We start from the raw sequence: 7,093 nt of genomic DNA on the forward strand, positions 1-7,093 counted from the left end.
CCGCTGTGAGGATCGACAGTGGCGCCCGGTCCCCTTTCTCCTTGAACGCCTTCAGGAACCTGATGCATCCCGCCACGTTCCGGAACATCACGTCAAAGTATCCACTGCCGGGGAAATCCTGCAGGCAGAAGATGTCCGTAGCTTGAAATCCACAGCAATCGAAGAGGATTTTCTTGTCAAAGAAGGTGCAATCGACCAGTGCATCACCTTCCTTGTCCTTCACGTCCACCCGAACGGTGTTTCGCACTCCCTGGCCTGAAGCTTGGTTATAACCATTTCACTCAAAGCCTACCCAGGATCAAAAGGCAATGATCATGGTCTCTTCTCTGCCAAGTAAGTACTGATAAGAACAGATACTACACTTGCTCTTAGCCAAAAGGCCAAGAACTTAGCCTCTCCCAATAACTGAGTGCGAGCTAGGTATCCTACTCTAATATCTGATTATATACACACTGCAGCCTTGTTAGGAGAGTGTGGTGACAGTAAAGGAATACAATTTGATGTAGTCACTTTGAAAACTTTAATATATTTAAATGTATGCTTGTTATATAAATATCATTATACCTCTGATGATGGGGAACAGTTCTGTAAAATGTTTTTTTATCATTGATCTCATTTGCATAATTTATTCAGATATATTAGGAACTAATTTCATACTTCATTCTCTCCACAGTACTGCCTCAGTTAATACCCTGAAAACAGCAGAATTTTAATAACTTGTCATTGAGTTCACTGGTGTAAATATAGAAGTATTTTAAATCTGTTGATTTAGGCAGGAAATGAGGCAAGGATTGTGTTCGTGGAAGCCTCCATATTAGCTCTGACTGGCTTTACTTGCGTTAAGCAGCACTTGCATTTATATAGTACCTTTAATGTAGTAAAACATCCCAATGTGCTTCACAGGAGTGTTACCAAAAAGAAACCTGACACTGAGCCACACAAGCCCTACAACCCTTTGAGATCTCTGTGCACCTATATTCCTGGTTTCATTCACATCCCTGATCTTCAGCTGCCTTCAGCTGCCTGGGCCCTAAGCCTTGAATTCGATCCCTAGATCTCTCCACCTCTCCACCTATCTCTCCTCATTTAAGATGCTCCTTGAAACCTACCTTTTTGACCAAGCTTTTGGTTACCAGTCCTACTAACTCCCTGTGTGCCTTGGTGTCACATTTTATTTGATAATGCTCCTGTGAAGGATCTTGGGATGTTTTACACCATTAAAGGTGCTATATAAATGAAAGTTGTTGTTGTCTTCTGCGTGAACATGGTGTGGGCATGGGGAAACCCAAAAAAGGGAAACAGCATAAAAAGATGATTTATCTAACTCATATTAATAAAGTATGTCCAATGTCTCCATAAATAAGAAATGTTTCACGCTAGTGAATGATACACAACTCCATGTGACTCAGTCACATCCTTGCCCACGGGGAGAATTGCAACCTTATTCACTATCTTATATGTATTTAGTGTTGAACCTTATGAAGGGTTTTGATAGAGGAGCTAGTGAGAAAATGGTTTCCATTTACAAGCCGGTCGGTAATCAGAGGACACAGATTGAACATAATTCACCAAAGAAACAAAGCGGAGATGAGGAGAAATGTTTTTACGCAGTAAGTTGTGACTTGGAATGTGCTGCCTGAAAGGATGGTGAAAACAGATTCAATAATGACTTTCAAAAGGGAACTGGATAAATACTTGAAAAGGAAATATTTGCAGGGCTATGGGGAAAGAGGGGGAGTGGGACTAATTGGATAGCTCTTTCAAAGAGGTGGCACAGGCATGGTGGGCAGAATGGCCTCCTTCTATGCTCTACCATTCTATGATTCTATGAATTGTATACATCAGACCCAAATAACAAAATAAATCTTATTTTTCTTCTCACCCTCTCCTAGTATCCTCAGTTGGGAGAGTGTTGCAGACAGGGTTTGCACCATCTTTCCCCATGCATGCAAATATCATGAATACATCAGCCCTTTAGGAGACAGACTCTGGCACTGCTGTCTTGTGTTGTTTTCACTCCTGGTTAACAAGGTTATTAAAAAACAAACAAACCAAGCACTGGGGGTTTAATTCCAGATGCATCGAATTGAAAAGTAGAGACATTATGCTAAACTTGTATTGAAACTCGGTTAGACCACATTTGAAATAGTGTGAGTAATTCTGGTCACCATATTGTAAAAGGATATGAAGGCACTTGGAGAGGGCACAAAAACGATTTCCAAGAATGATGCCGGATCTCTGAGGTTATACCTATCAGGAAATGATGAGCAAACTGAAAAGAGAAGGCTTACAAATGACCTAGAAAAGATCTTTAAAATTATGAAAGGTTTTGATAGAGGGTAAATGCCTCTGCGTCAGCTGGCTGATTTGAATGCTTCGCACGGAATGGTGCATTAATATGGAGAGCATTGACCAAACGTGTCAAAGCAAAGAGGCAATAGACATCTGGTGTGGACATTCCTTGATGACTTGCCTCATGTGTACTATATCCAAGTGGGTTGACTGCAGCTAAAACGTTCTGACCTCCTTTTGCGAACATTGTGCTTTAGTAATTTTGTGACGTGCTGAGGGCCTTAAATGGAGGTTTAATTATTCATCTGTTCTGGGGTTTTGGATCACTTTAAGCTCAGCGTTGCTTATGGTAACCATCACCATGCTCTCATTTAGAAATGCTCAGCACCTCTTCTTAAGTTGTTTCTGTCATGCGGTTATCTTAAAGCAGCTCTTTTAGCTTCTTTGGTGTTTAGCTCCCTTTATGATTCAAATAAACTTGTCCTTATTTCCCTCGCTCTTTGTTGTTAACCTGCTGCTTCCTGGAGCTAAAATCTCTCTCAGTCTCACTAATGTCTACATGAATCTTTGTTGCTTGTTCTGGCCCAACCCCCTTCCCTACCACACCCACCCCTTCTCCCAACCCCAACCCACTCCCCACGCACAAATCTCATTCAAGAGTAAAATTGTTCACTATACACTTTTCACATCAGGTTGTTGGATAGTGAACAGAAGAAGGAAACTTGGCAAGAGGTCCCAAGGATAATTGCAACAACTTTTAGCCAACCTAATTCAGACATTTCAACAGAGCAAGGAAGAGATGGGATCTTGGATCTTCTGGACCCATAGGTCTGAGCATCACAAGGTGAGGGTGTGTTAGTACAAGAGAATCAAACTCTTCCTGCTTCAGGCACTCAGTGTCAGCATCTAGCAGCACAACCAGATACAGAGGAAAGCTCCCTCTGCACAACCCCTACTTCAGAAGTGAGCTCCTTATTTATTTTTATTCGTTCAAGGGATGTGCACGCCACTGGCTAGGCCAGCATTTATTGCCCATCCCTAATCGCCAACTGAAGGATTTAAGAGTCAGCCACATTGCTGTGGGTCTGGAGTCACATGTAGGCCAGACCAGTTAAGGATGGCAGATTTCCTTCCCTAAAGGACATTAGTGAACTAGGTGGGTTTTTACAACGATCGACAGTGGTTTCATAGTCACCATTAGACTAGCTTTTAATTCCAGATTTATGAATTGAATTCAGATTTCACCATCTGCCATCGTGGGATTCGAACCCATGTCCCCAGAGCATTAGCCTGGGCTCTGGATTACTGGTCCAGTGACATTACCACTACGTTGGGAGTTTCTGCCTCCACCACTGATCCGGGCAGTGAATTCCAGACACCCACAACCCTCTGGATGAAAAAGTTTTTCCTCATGATCCCTCTAATCCTTCTACCAATCACCTTAAATCTGTGCCTCCTGGTAATTGACCTCTCTGCTAGGGGAAACAGGTCCTTCCTGTCTACTCTATCTAGGCCCCTCATAACTTTTTACACCACAATTAAATCATCCCTCAGCCTCCTCTGTTCTAAGGAAAACAACCCTAGCCTATCCAATCTTTCCTCATAGCTGCAATTTTCAAGCCCTGTCAACATTCTTGTAAATCTCCTCTGTACTCTCTCCAGAGCAATTATATCCTTCCTGTTATGTGGTAACTGTATCCAATACTCCAGCTGTGGCCTAACCAGCATTTTATACAGTTCCAGCATTGCATCCCTGCTTTTGTATTTTATACTTCGACCAATAAAGGAAAGCATTCCATATGCCTTCTTCACCACTCTATCTACCTGTCCTACCACCTTCAGGGACCTATGGACATGCACTCCAAGGTCTCTCACTTCCTCTACCTCTCTCAATATCCTCCCGTTTATTGTGTATTCCCTCGCTTTATTTGCCCTCCCCAAATGCATTACCTCACACTTCTCCGGATTGAATTCCATTTGCCACTTTTCCGCCCACTCAACCAAACCATTGATATCATTCTGGAGTCTACGGCTATCCTCTTCACTATCAACTACACGGCCAATTTTTGTGTCACCAGCAAATTTCCCAAACATGCCTCTCACATTTAAGTCTAAATCATTAATATATACCACAAACAGCAAGGGACCCAACACTGAGCCCTGTGGAACGCCACTGGAAACCGCTTTCCATTGGCAAAAACATCCGTCGACGTCATTCCTGTCACCGAGCCAATTCTGGATCCAACTTGCCACATTCCCCTGTATCCCATGGGCTTTCATTTTTCTGACCAGTCTGCCATGTGGGACCTTGTCAAATGCCTTACTAAAATCCATGTAGACCACATCCACTGCACTACTCTCATCAATCCTCCTTGTTACTTCCTCACAAAATTGAATTAAGTTTGTAAGACTCGACCTTCCCCTAACAAATCCATGCTGACTATCCCTGATTAATCCTTGCCTTTCTAAATGGCAGTTTATCGTGTCTCTCAGAATTGATTCTAATAATTTACCCACCACCGAGGTCAGATTGACTGGCCTATAATTATTTGGTCTATCCCTCGCACCCTTTTTAAACAATGGTACAATGTTCACACACCTCCAATCCTCTGGTACCTCACCTGTATTTAGTCAGGATTTGAAGATGATCCTCAAAGCATCCGCTATTTCCTCCCTGGCTTCCTTTAACAACCTGGGATGCAATCCACCTGGCGATTTATCCACTTTCAAGGATGCCAGATCCTCTAGTACTTCCTCTCTCATTATGCTTATCGTATCTAATATTTCACACTCCTTCTCTTTAACTGCAATGTCTGTATCAACCTTCTCCTTTGTGAAGACAGAGACAAAAAAACTGATTAAGAACCCTGCTCACATCTTCTGCATCCACGCATAAGTTCCCTTGTACATCTCTGATAGGCCCTATCCTTTCCTTAGTTATCTTCCTGCTCTTAATGTACTGATAAAACATCTTTGGGTTTTCCTTGATTTTACCTGCCAATAATTTTTCATGTCCTCTCTTTGCTTTCCTAATTTCCTTTTTTACTTCACCCTTGCACTTTCTATACTCCTCTAGGCTTTCTAAAGTATAAAGTTTTTTGTGATTGTCATAAGCTTTCTTTTCCTCCTTTATCTTACCCTGTATGCTTCTAGATAACCAGGGGGCTCTAGATTTGGCAGTACCACTCTTTTTCTTTGTGGGGACATGTCTACACTGTGCCTGCAGAATCTCGCTTTTGAATGCCTCCCACTGGTTTGCCACTGATTTCCCTTTAAGTAGCTATATCCAGTACACTCTTGCCAGATTACCTCTCAGTTTCCTAAAATTTGCCTTCCCCCAATTTAGAACTTTTACTCTTGTTTTATCTTTGTCCTTTTCCATGATTATGCTTTAACTAACTGTATTATGGTCACTATCTCCAAAATGGTCACCCACTGCTACTTCATCCACTTGCCCAGCTTCATTTCCTAAGACTAAATCTAGAATTGTGCCTCCTCTCATTGGGCTTGTTACGTACTGGCTAAAAAAGTTCTCTTGAGTGCAGTTCAAGAATTTTGTGCCCTCTGTGCCCTTCACACTGTTTGTATCCCAGGGGCTGTACAGTTAGCCTCAGTAAAGCAAATGGTTTGAATAACTTACTGAGGCTAAGAGGCTTCAAATGGGAGGTCGACCCCTAATTTTGAAATGGCTTGTAACTTGGAATCGTCACAAAATACGTAGACCTGAGACACTCTATTCGTAAGCAGAATACGAAGACAATACCAGTGTGATTGGACAGAACTCGAAGAGGTTACAACTACCACAAACAATGAATAAGGCAACATTCTTTAACACAGGTACTCTTATAAGAAAAAAACAGATTGCAAATTATCCAGCTGGATAATACGAGTCCAGTTTCAAAGCTTTCATCAATGCTTTGCCACTGTACTAAAATAATACTGAAACCTCTCTGCCATGAAGATCCTGTTGCAACGGGTTCTTTTGGAGTTGGGTTCGAAGACTCCCCTGACCAGTAAAGCCTAGTAAATTGAAACTAAATGACAGGTGTCGGTACTCCAGTGTCCTAATCGCATCCAAATGTGACCTGACAAAGGCAGCTTTGAGGAGAGGCAGGTTACAGTAAAGGGTGGAGGGGGATAACTTTACAGTAACTGGGCACTTTCCAGCATTCCTGTGGCGGATAACAGTGCAACCTGTGTTTTTACGTTAAACCTTTCCATAACCTCTTTGTTTGCTCCCTGCCACTGTGAAGGCAATACTCTCAGTCACAGTATTGTCCAGTTCCCAGAAGCATTCACCCTTTTTTGATGTTTCCTCCTGGCATGGAATCTGGGGGATACCAACAGCCCATGGGGCTTTTTAGCCCTTCATTATTTTATGGCTGTTTCTCAAAATTCCTGCCAAAATCCCCATGTGTTTCAGGAAAGTTGTAAAATGTGTACACACTCTTTAGAGAAGTCCCTGAGGGCTACCATTATGGATTTTTTGCAGCAGGTGTGGCCTCTCAGGCAAAGACGTAACTTATTGATATAACTGCATGGATATCAATCTGCACTCACCTTGAAGAGCAAGAAAAAGATTGAAAGTACTTGCATTTCTATAGCGTCTTTTACAACCTCAGAATCAAATCACTTTACACCCGCTGCAGTATTTTTGAAGTGTAGTCACTGTTGTAATATAGGAAATGCAGCAACCAATTTGCGCACAGCAAGCTTACACGAACATCAATGTGATAATGACCCAATAATCTGTTTTTTTTGTGCTGTTAGTTGAGGGATAAATATTGGTTAGGACACCAGG

The 7,093-nt window shown here is 42.2% G+C and overlaps 1 pseudogene; it reads right to left on the bottom strand.

The window, feature by feature from the left end:
- Positions 1-231: 231 nt before the first annotated feature.
- On the bottom strand, positions 232-392 carry LOC137381672 (U2 spliceosomal RNA; annotated as a pseudogene).
- Positions 393-7,093: the final 6,701 nt, after the last annotated feature.

Source organism: Heterodontus francisci, chromosome 22, assembly GCF_036365525.1.
Source record: "Heterodontus francisci isolate sHetFra1 chromosome 22, sHetFra1.hap1, whole genome shotgun sequence".
NCBI classification, from domain to species: domain Eukaryota; kingdom Metazoa; phylum Chordata; class Chondrichthyes; order Heterodontiformes; family Heterodontidae; genus Heterodontus; species Heterodontus francisci.